Below are 10,367 nucleotides of genomic sequence, written 5' to 3' on the forward strand. Positions count from 1 at the left end.
TGCCTCCATGGTTTCCAATGAGAAATTGGCACTTATTCTTATTGAGGCTCCTTGTATGTGACAGGTTGCTTTTCTCCTGCAATTTTCAGAATTACCTCTTTACCTTTGGCATTCAACAATTTGATTATAACATGGCACAGTGTGGGTTCTTTTTGGTTTGTCCTGTTTGGAGTTTGTTGAGCTTCTTGGATGTGTATATTTATGGCTTTCATCAAATTTGGGATGTTTTCAGCCACTATTTCTTTGAATATTCTCTCTGCCCCTTTCTCTCTGTCTTCTACTTCAGGAACTCCCACAATACATATAGCCATATGCTTGATGGTGTCCCAGAGGTTCCTCGGGCTCTGTTCACTTTTCTTCATTCTTTCCTCTTTCTGCTGCTCAGACTGGATGACTTCAATTGTCTTATCTTCAAGTTCACTGATTGTTTTCTTCTGCCAGCTCCAATATGCTGTTTAGCCACTCTAGGTAATTTTAAATTTCTGTTACTGTGGTCTTCAGCTCTGTTTGGTTCCTTTTCACAATTTCTGTCTCTCTATTGATATTCTCTTTGTGCTCATCTATTGTTTTCCTAATTTCCTTTAGTTCTTTGTCCATAATTTCCTTTAGCTCTTTGAACATATTTAAGACCATTTTTAAAAAGCTTTTTCTGGAATGTCCCAGATCTTACCCTCCTCAATGATGGTTCCTAATGCTTTAACTTTCTCCTTTGCCTGGCCTATCACTTCCTGTTTCTTTGTATGTTTTGTACTATTTTGTTGAAACCTGGAAATTTTGATATTTTTGTATGTTAACCCTTGAATTTAGACTCTAAGATATCTGTTCCTTAAGCTTGTGTCCAGCTACTGTTATGATAGAGCTTACCTTATATGCCAGGAGGCTAACAGAAGAAGAAGAAGAAGAAGGAGAAGGAGAAGGAGAAGGAGAAGGAGAAGGAGAAGGAGAAGAAGAAGGAGAAGAAGGAGAAGAAGGAGAGGGAGAGGGAGAGGGAGAGGGAGAAGGGGAATCAGAAGAATTAGAAAAGGGGAGGAGGAGAAGGAGTGGGAGGAGGAGGAAGAGGAAGAGAAGGAAGAAGAAGAAGAAGAAGAAGAAGGAGAAGAAGAAGGAGAAGGAGAAGAAGAAGGAGAAGAAGGAGAAGAAAAAGAAGGAAGGAAGGAAAGAAAAGATGGGAAAACACCTATCCTACTCTTTGCAGACTGACCTGTGTGAGTGCTCTCCTTTAGGGCTTATCCATACAATGAGTTTGGAGAATAGCTCAAGCCAAAGCATAGGGGTGTAGGGGTCTCCCAGGTCCTTTTTGCACATAAACCTTATCTTTGACATGTGAGTGTGACTCTAGGAATTCCCTGTTTTATACAGATGCAAACGTCCCCTCTTCCCTAGGAAACAGTTTCCTCAGGGTACTGGGCACTGCACAGTATGTCCTACAGCCAACAATCCCTTGCCCCAGGCAACACGACTTGACTGCTCCTCTACTGAGTTGCCTTCTACATTCAGGGCAAGTTCTGGGATGGTTGAGTCCCTCTGGCCACCACCAATAGATTGAGTCAGACATACATGCACAAGGTTTACTCTACATCTTCTGGAACCAGAACTAGGAATCTGTACTGGGAGCATGGGACAGGCCCATGCCAGCTGTAATGGTTAGGTTCGTGTGTCAACTTGACCAGCGATGGTGCACAGGTGTCTGGTCAGGTAAGCACTGGCCTAACCATTACTGCAAGGATATTTGTGGCTGGTTAATAAACCAGAAGGCTGGTTTATTAAATCATCAGTCAGTTGACTGCACCTGTCACTGATTATATCAATGAAGGGTGTGTCTCCCACAATGAGAGAATTCAGTCAGCTGAATTTAATCCAATCAGTTGAAGACTTTTAAGGGAGAAGAGAGAGAACCTTTGCTTCTTTGGCTAGCCAGCATCTCCTGGGGAATTCATCAGACACCTTCATCAGAGTTACCAGTTCACTGTGTGCCCTATGGAATTTGGACTCATGCATCCTGCACTACGGAATTTGGGCTCATGCATTCCCACAGTTGCGTGAGACACTTATATAAAATCTCATATTTACATATATCTCCTGTTGGTTCTGTTTCCCTAGAGAACCCTAACTAATACAGCTTGGTACCAGGAGTGGTTCTTGAGAAACAGACTTTAAAATGGGCTTTTACCATTGATTTTCTACTCTGATTAGATTCAAAGGCACTAATGACTCCATTTCCAATAATCAAGATGGCACCGACAGTCCATGGCATGAGTCGGCAATGGAGATACACAAAATATCACCATTTGATTCTCCTGATCAAGGAGCAAGGCTCTGGATGACAGTGTTTTTGATACCTTAACAGAGTTTTTTTTTTGTTTTTTTTTTTGTTTGTTTGTTTTTTAATATTCATTTTATTGAGATATATTCACATACCACACAGTCATATAAAACAAATCATACATTCGATTGTTCACAGTACTGTTACATAGTTGTACATTCATCACCAAAATCAATCCCCAACACCCTCATTACCACACGCACAAAAATAACCAGAATAATAATTAAAGTGAAAAAGTGTGCTTCAGGTTTTAAAGCAGGGAAGGATAGTGAGGCATTTACCTTGGGCCCCAAATTTAAGGGGCACCAAAAAACTCAGGAAATAGTATTTGAATGCAAGGTTTTAAAAAATCAAAAGTAATGCAGAAAGTCCATGGTGAACAAAATATCAAAATTTCAAATACAGATAACATTGGTAATGGTGCCATGCCAAGCCATTTAAGAGCACTTAACAGAGTTTTGTGGAGTTGAGAGGTATAATGATGTTGGCTGGTTGTTCCTAGATACACTGCATAAATTTGTAAGAGAAAGGGAAGAGCTGAAGGCTTCAAATTTGAAACTTAAATGCTGTATAACAGATGTAAAGGTTTCTGTGTGTGCCCTGAAAGAAAATCTTATTTCCTGTGGCCGCAGATTTGAGATCTCTGAAAACCAGACGCAGAGTCTCATTGTGTTAGTAGCAGATTTACAACATAAACTAAAATTTCAACCTCGCATTGTGACTGCTGTTAAAGTAAAGGCATTGATTGGAAAAGAATGGGATCCTGAAACTTGGGATGGGGGCATATGGATTGATAATAATGGCAGTGAGGACATTGGAACCCTCAATTCTGTTGAGTCTTTGCTAGATATACCTGTAATGGTCTGCCCTGAGAAAACACCCCCCCCCCACCTCCAGTCTGAGGTGAGGAGACAGCTACCCAACCTCCAGCCTGCTTTGAGGAAACAGTTTCCCGACCTCCAGTCTGCTCCAAGGAGCCTGCCATCAAACCTCCACCTAGAGATTAACCCTTCAGTGCCTGCTAAACCTATAATCGCCTCCCCTGAGGAAGCAGCCCTCATTCCTCTGTCTGGAGAGATTAATCCTGTTTCACAAGATGAATTCACAAGATTAATTGGCTTGAGGGATAATTCTAACTCTTTTCATGACCCACCCCCACCACCGCTCTTTTCTTCAAGACCTATAACTAGACTAAAGTCCCAACAGCCCCTGAAAGGTGAGGTACTAAGTGTGACCCATGAGGAAGCACACTATACTCCAAAAGAACTGCATGGGTTTTCCAGTTTATATAGACGGAAGTCAGGGGAATATGTTTGGGAATGGATATTAAGGGTGTGGTATGATGGTGGAAGGAATATAAAGTTGGATTTATGATATGTGCCCACTAAGCAGAGATACTGTATTCAATATTGTAGCTTGAGGGGTTAGAAAGGGCATTAACAGTTTGTTTGGGTGGTTGAAACATGGATCAAAAGGTGGCCGACATTACCTGAGGTTGAAATGCCAGAACTGCCCTGGTATAAGGTAGAGGGGTGGATTTAAAGGCTTAGAGAGATTGGAATGTTATTGTGGATTTATCATGGAAGACCTGCTCACACACCCCTGGAATGTCCAGAGGATACAACCTTGATTGTACACCATGGATGATTGTATGGTATGTGAATATATCCCAATAAAACTGATTTAAAAAAAAAAAAAAGTAATAATATTGAGAAAAACACTTAAAAAGAAATACAGGGGCTTTCCACCTCAGTAAAACATCTAGGTGTCCAGCGGTGTGGGGCGTGTCAAGATATACCTTCTAAGGTGAAGGATAAGCCGTTGCATCTGGCCCCTCTTACAATCAAAAAAGAAGCACAATGCCTAGTTGGCCTCTTTAGATTTTGGAGACAACACATCCGCATTTGGGTGTGCTACTCCAGCCCATTTACCAAGAGACCAGGAAAGCTTCTAGTTTTCAGTGGGGACCAGAACAAAATGAGGCTCTGCAACAGGTGCAGGCTGCTGTGCAAGCTGCTCTGCCAGTTGGACCATAGGATCCAGCTGTTTCAGTGGTGCTGGAAGCGTCAGTGGCAAATAGAGATGCTGTTTGGAGCCTTTGGCAGGCTTCTATAGGAGAATCACAATGCAGGCCCTTAGATTTTGGAGTAAAGACTTACCATCCTCTGCAGATAACTACTCTCCTTTTGAGAAACAGCTTTTGGCTGGCTATTGGGCCTTAGTAGAGACAGAAAGCTTAACCATGGGCCACCAAGTTACCTTGAGACCTGAGTTGCCTGTCACACGCTGGGTGTTACCAACCCGCCAAGCAATAAAGTTGGACATGCCCAGCAGCACTCCATCATAAAATGGAAATGGTATGTACGAGATAGGGCTCGCGTGGGTCCTGAAGGCACAGTTAAGTTACATGAGGAAGTGGCCCAAATGCCTATGGCCCCCACTCCTGACACAATACTTGCGCTTTCCCAGCCCACAGCTAGGGCCTCTTAGGGAGGTTCCCTACAATCAGTTGACTGCGGAGAAAACCTCAGGACTGGTTTACAGACAGTTCTGCATGATATGCAGGTACCATCCGAAGGTGGACAACTACAGCACTGCAGCCCATCTCTGGGATGTCCCTGAAGGACGGTGGTGAGGGGAAATCCTCCCAGTGGGTGGAACTTTGAGCAGTGCACCTGGTTGTTCATTTTGCTTGGAAGGAGAACTGGCCAGAGGTGCATTTGTATACTGATTCATGGGCTGTTGCTAATGGTTTGGCTGGATGGTTAGGGACTTGGAAGGAGCATGATTGGAAAATTGGTGACAAAGAAGTCTGGGGAAGAGGTATGTGGATAGGCCTTTCTGACTGGGCAAAAAACAAGATATTTGTGTCTCGTATGAATGCTCACCAGAGGGTGACTTCAGCAGAGGAAGATTTTAATAATCAAGTGAATAAGATGACCCATTCTGTGGATACCAGTCAACCTCTTTCCCCAGCCACTCCTGTCATTGCCCAATGGGCTCTTGAACAAAGTGGTCATGGTGGTAGAAATGGAAGTTAAACATGGGCTGAGCAACATGGACTTCCACTCACCAAGGCTTACCTGGCCACAGCCACTGCTGAGTGCCCAATCTGCCAGCAGCAGAGACCCACCCTCAGTTCCCAATATGGCACCGTTCCTTGAAGTGATCAGTCTGCTACCTGGTGGCAGGTTGATTACATTGGACCACTTCCATCATGGAAGTGACAGCAATTTGTTCTAACTGGAATAGACACATACTCCGGATATGGGTTTGCCTTCCCTGCACACAATGCTTCTGCCAAAACTACCATCTGTGGACTTACAGAATGCCTTATCCACTGTCATGGTATTCCACACAGGCATTGCTTCTAAACTGAGGAACCCACTTCACAGCAAATGAAGTGAGGGAATGGGCACATGCTCATGGAATTCTCTGGTCTTACCATGTTCCCCATCATCCAGAAGCAGCTGGGTTGATAGAACGATGGAATGGCCTGTTGAAGACTCAATTACAGTGCCAACTAGGTGGCAATACCTTGCAGGGTTGGGGCAGTGTTCTCCAGGAGGCTGTGTATGCTCTGAATCAGCATCCACTCTATGGTGCTATTTCTCCAATAGCCAGGATTCATAGGTCCAGGAAATCAGGGGTGGAAATTGGGAGTGGCACCACTCACTATCACTCCTAGTGATCCATTAGGAAAATTTTTGCTTCCTATCCCTGCAACCTTAAGCTTTGCTGATTTACAAGTCTTAGTTCCAAAAGCAGTGCTCCCACCAGTAGACACAACAATAATTCCATTGAACTAGAAGTTAAGGCTGCCACCTGGCCACTTTGGGCTTCTCATGCCTCTGAATCAACAGGCAAGGAAGGGGATTACTGAACTGGCTGTAGTGATTGATCCTATCAAGGAGAAATAGGACTGCAACTACACAACGGAGGTAAAGAAGAGTTTTCTTGGAATACAGGAGATCCCCTAGGGCATCTGTTAGTACTACCATGCCATGTGATTAAAGACAATTGAAAACTGCAACAACTCAATCCAGTCAGGATGGACAATGGCCCAGAAACTTCAGGAATGACAGTTTGGTCACCCCACCAGGCAGAGAACCAGGCCGGCTGAAGTGCTTGCTGAGGGTAAAGAGAACATGGAATGGGTAGTGGAAGAAGATAGTGATAAATATGAACTATGACCACATGACCAGTTACAGAAATGAGGACTATGATGGCATGCATATTTCCTCCTTGTTTTGTTATGAATATGTTTGTATTTGTCCATGAAGCAAATATTTTTGTTTCCTTCTCTATCTTATCCCCTTATCATATGACATAATTTGTGTTGTTCATTTCATTGTATTTAAGTTATAGGAGATCGAGTTTAAGAATGAATGTTACCCAAGGACTTGCATCCTATTCCTGAGAGATTTAGTGCATTTCTGGTTGTATGCAGGACAGCTGAGTATTGTTAAGTGAAACACATGTCTGTTGTTATGTTCTATTATGAAATTAAGTATGTTTTAAGGCAATGTGTATAGCTGCCAAGTTGACAAGGGGTGGACTGTGATGGTTAGGTTCATGTGTCAACTTGGCCAGGTGATGATGCCCAAGTGTCTGGTCAAGCAAGCACTGGCCTAACCATTAATACAAGGACATTTGTGGCTGGTTAAGAAACCAGAAGGCTGGTTCACTAAATCATCAGTTCAATTGACTGCACCTGTGACTAATTACATCAACAAGGGCATGTCTTCCTCAGTGAGAGAATTCAATCAGCTAAATTTAAACCAATCAGTTGAAGACTTTTAAGGGAGAAGAGAGAGAAGCTTCACTTCTTCTTCAGCTAGTCAGCGTCTCCTGGGGAGTTCATCGAACACCTTCATCCGAGTTGCCAGTTTGCTGCCTGCCCTACAGAATTTGGACTTTTGCATCCCTACAGTTGCATGAGACACTTTTATAAAATCTCGTATTTACAGATATCTCCTATTGGTTCTCTTTCCCTAGAGAACCCTAATACACCAGCCAATGGGGGCTGGAGGAGGGGCCAGCTAAAGGCCACAGGATCCTACTGTTTTTAAGTGTCTTTTTTCTTGATTCAGTGCTGGCCTTGTTACTGCAGTCCTTTAATTGTTTTCTAGTTCAACTTGTTTGTTTCCCAACTCTTAAGAATCACTACCCTTTCCCTCCCGATAACCAGTGTACATAAGGGTGTTGTTTCACATATTGTGCTTATTCTGTTGATTGTTTCAGATGGGAAGATAAATCCTGGCCCTGCTAATTGAAAGGAGATTCAAAAGGCAGCATACTATAATATTGACTTTATTTACATGTCATTCTAGAAAAGGCAGAACTTTGGAGATTCAAAAGGCAATATGCTGTATTACTTCATTTACATGTCATTCTGGAAAAGGCAGAACTTTGGGGACAGAGAACAGATTCGTGGATGCCACCAATTAGGGATTGGGGAAAATATTGATTATGAAGGGGCAGCACAAGGGAGTATTTGGGGTGATGGAATTCTTCTTTCTGTTGATTGTGGTGATGGTTCCACGACTCTATTCGTTAGTCAAAATGCATGGAATCATTCACAAAAATGAGAGAATTTTATTGTATGTAATTAAAAAAAAATCTCTCTTTCAGGCTTGGAAACACTTCTAGTCTTTCTTGCAGAGTGGTTCTGCTTCTCTGAGGCAATTTGAAACTAGCACCATCTTATCGTACTCTCGTATCTTCCCGGGCTGAGTTGGAGTCGGGAGAGGAAGAAGTCATTACACAGAGACAGGGAGAGGGAGGTGGAGCCTGGGGCCCAGGATGGCTGAGAGGCCCCGGGTCAGCGCCTGCGGGAAAAGGTGAGCAGAGGGAGTCACAGAACCCCAAGTCCCACAAGAGGAGGAGATTGGCACCCCGGCTTCTCAGGATGGCCTCTGTGCAGGAGCTCAGCGATTTCAGAGCTCCTGCAGAGCCTTGTCTGCATCATGTGACCCTCCTCAGCAAGCTGCCTTGTCCCGAGAACGAGCAGGCTACCAAGCATGAGGCCAGGCGGGTGCTCGGTGAGGTCCGCGTCGCGTGTCCCTCCTCTCGGCCCTCTTCCAGCCTCCACCCAACACTCCCACTGGCTCCTCAGGCCCATGCTGTCACCTTGGGCCTTTGCACACACTTCCCCAGGGGACATGGGCCCAGTTCTTGGCAACCATGCAGCGCCCTACACTTCCCTGGCTAGCCCATCCTGCCTCAGGAAAGCCCTCCATGACGGCTGAGTCTGGGATGTGTTCCCTCAACTGGACCAATATCACAGCCTGTGGTGGGGTTTGCTGAGGTCCCTGCAGTGCTGGGGACCCAGGAATGTCTGTGAAGCAACAAAAAAAAAAATGTTTTTTTCAGTAGGTACCCTAGTGGGATGAAAGCCTGAGTTGGAAAGAAAATAGAATCACGGAGAAGAATGTGAAAGTCTTGCCCTTCCAAGGCCATGGGCTGACACTTCTATCTACTGTGTGGTTATGGGCATTTGCCCTTTGTTTCCTGGGACCTGCCCATGTGTGCCCTTTGCCTGTTTAGATAAATAGAGAGTACCTCTTTTCTTGTTGATTTTTAAGACATAAAGGAAATCGATCCTGTTTGTTATAAATGTAGTAAATATTGCTTTCCAATTTGTTGTTTTTGTCCGGCTTTGCTTAAACTCTTGTGCAGTGTGTGCTTGGCCCCTCTTTGCTCCCAGTTCTGGACACACCCTAGCCACTTCAAGCAACATGAGGCCACCTCCTCCCTGTGTGGCTGGGGAAGGAGCAGTAGGACACAGAGCTTTGCCCACCCTGATCCAAGGCTGAGAACCCAAACTCAACCTGACCCTGACCCTGTTTCTGACTAAACCAGACACAAATGACCTTGATACTGATGCCACCTCAGACCCAACCTTGGCCCAAGCCCCATCCCCAGCCCTAACTCTCTGTCCCTTGTCCTGACCCCAGCCCCATCCCAAGCGCCAGCCTCACTGCTAGTCTACACTGCCCCAGTTTGCCCTCCGTAGGCATGTGGACCAGGCTTCCTTTCTTTGCAGTAGACAGAGCCCAGTGAGCACTAGTCTGATTCCAGAGTGATCCCAGCAGAAATGTGTTGCAGCCTCCATCTCACTTGACCCTGATCTCCCTCCCTCCTCCTTCCTGGGGTCAAAGGTCTGTCCTAACCCATCCACCTGTCTGACTCCCTCCACAGAGGTTCAGCAGCAGGTCAGCTCCCGGTTCCCACAACATCTTGTCTGGTTTTACCTGTCCAAATGATGATGGAGTGACCTCAGAGATACATTGCTAAAAGCCACCTTCCCATCCTATCACTGCAGCTTGACCCAGGAGCCTGCTGCCTAGGGCTCCACACACTGTCACACACTCAGCAGTGTCCTGCCCCTGCCTCCTCCCCATCTCCTGGTGAGATGGAAAGCTCAAGGCAGGTGGCCCTTCCCGTTAGTCCAAAATCAGCACAACTGCAGTTGTTATAAAATACTGCAACTGTTGTATATATTTTTTTTCCCAAACACCACCTCCGTGTAAGAAATACCAGATTTTTCATCAAATCTGAATCTGAACTTCCTTCTGCCTAGTAATTATTGGGGTTCCCTCCCCACCCCTGGCTGGGAAAGGACCCAGGTCTTGCTTGGGGCAGAGCTCTAGCCTCACATTCCTCTTGGCCACCACTGAGGACCTGTCACTGTCCACATTCACAAGGCCCTGGAAAGGGGGAGCTCAGAAACCTTGATCAAGACCGATGCCTAATTTTTAGGGTTCAGTCTTGCGAGGAGCACTTTGTACTCACTCCCTGCTGAGGTCTTGCCACCATTCTGGAGACTGTGAGGAGCGGGTCCTGCTCCCACCATGCTGACAGAGGCCACCCCCCACCCACTCTCACTTGTGCCAGTGATGGTCCCACCAAGAGGAATGAAAGAGTCTGTGTCCTCCACATTATCACATTTGATCTTTGCCAATAATTTAGGGCAGGAGTTGAAAAGCTATGGCTTGTGGGCCAAATCTGGTCCACTGCTATTTTTTGTACAACCCTTCGG

The sequence above is a fragment of the Choloepus didactylus genome, chromosome 22 (genome assembly GCF_015220235.1).
Source record: "Choloepus didactylus isolate mChoDid1 chromosome 22, mChoDid1.pri, whole genome shotgun sequence".
NCBI classification, from domain to species: Eukaryota; Metazoa; Chordata; class Mammalia; order Pilosa; family Megalonychidae; genus Choloepus; species Choloepus didactylus.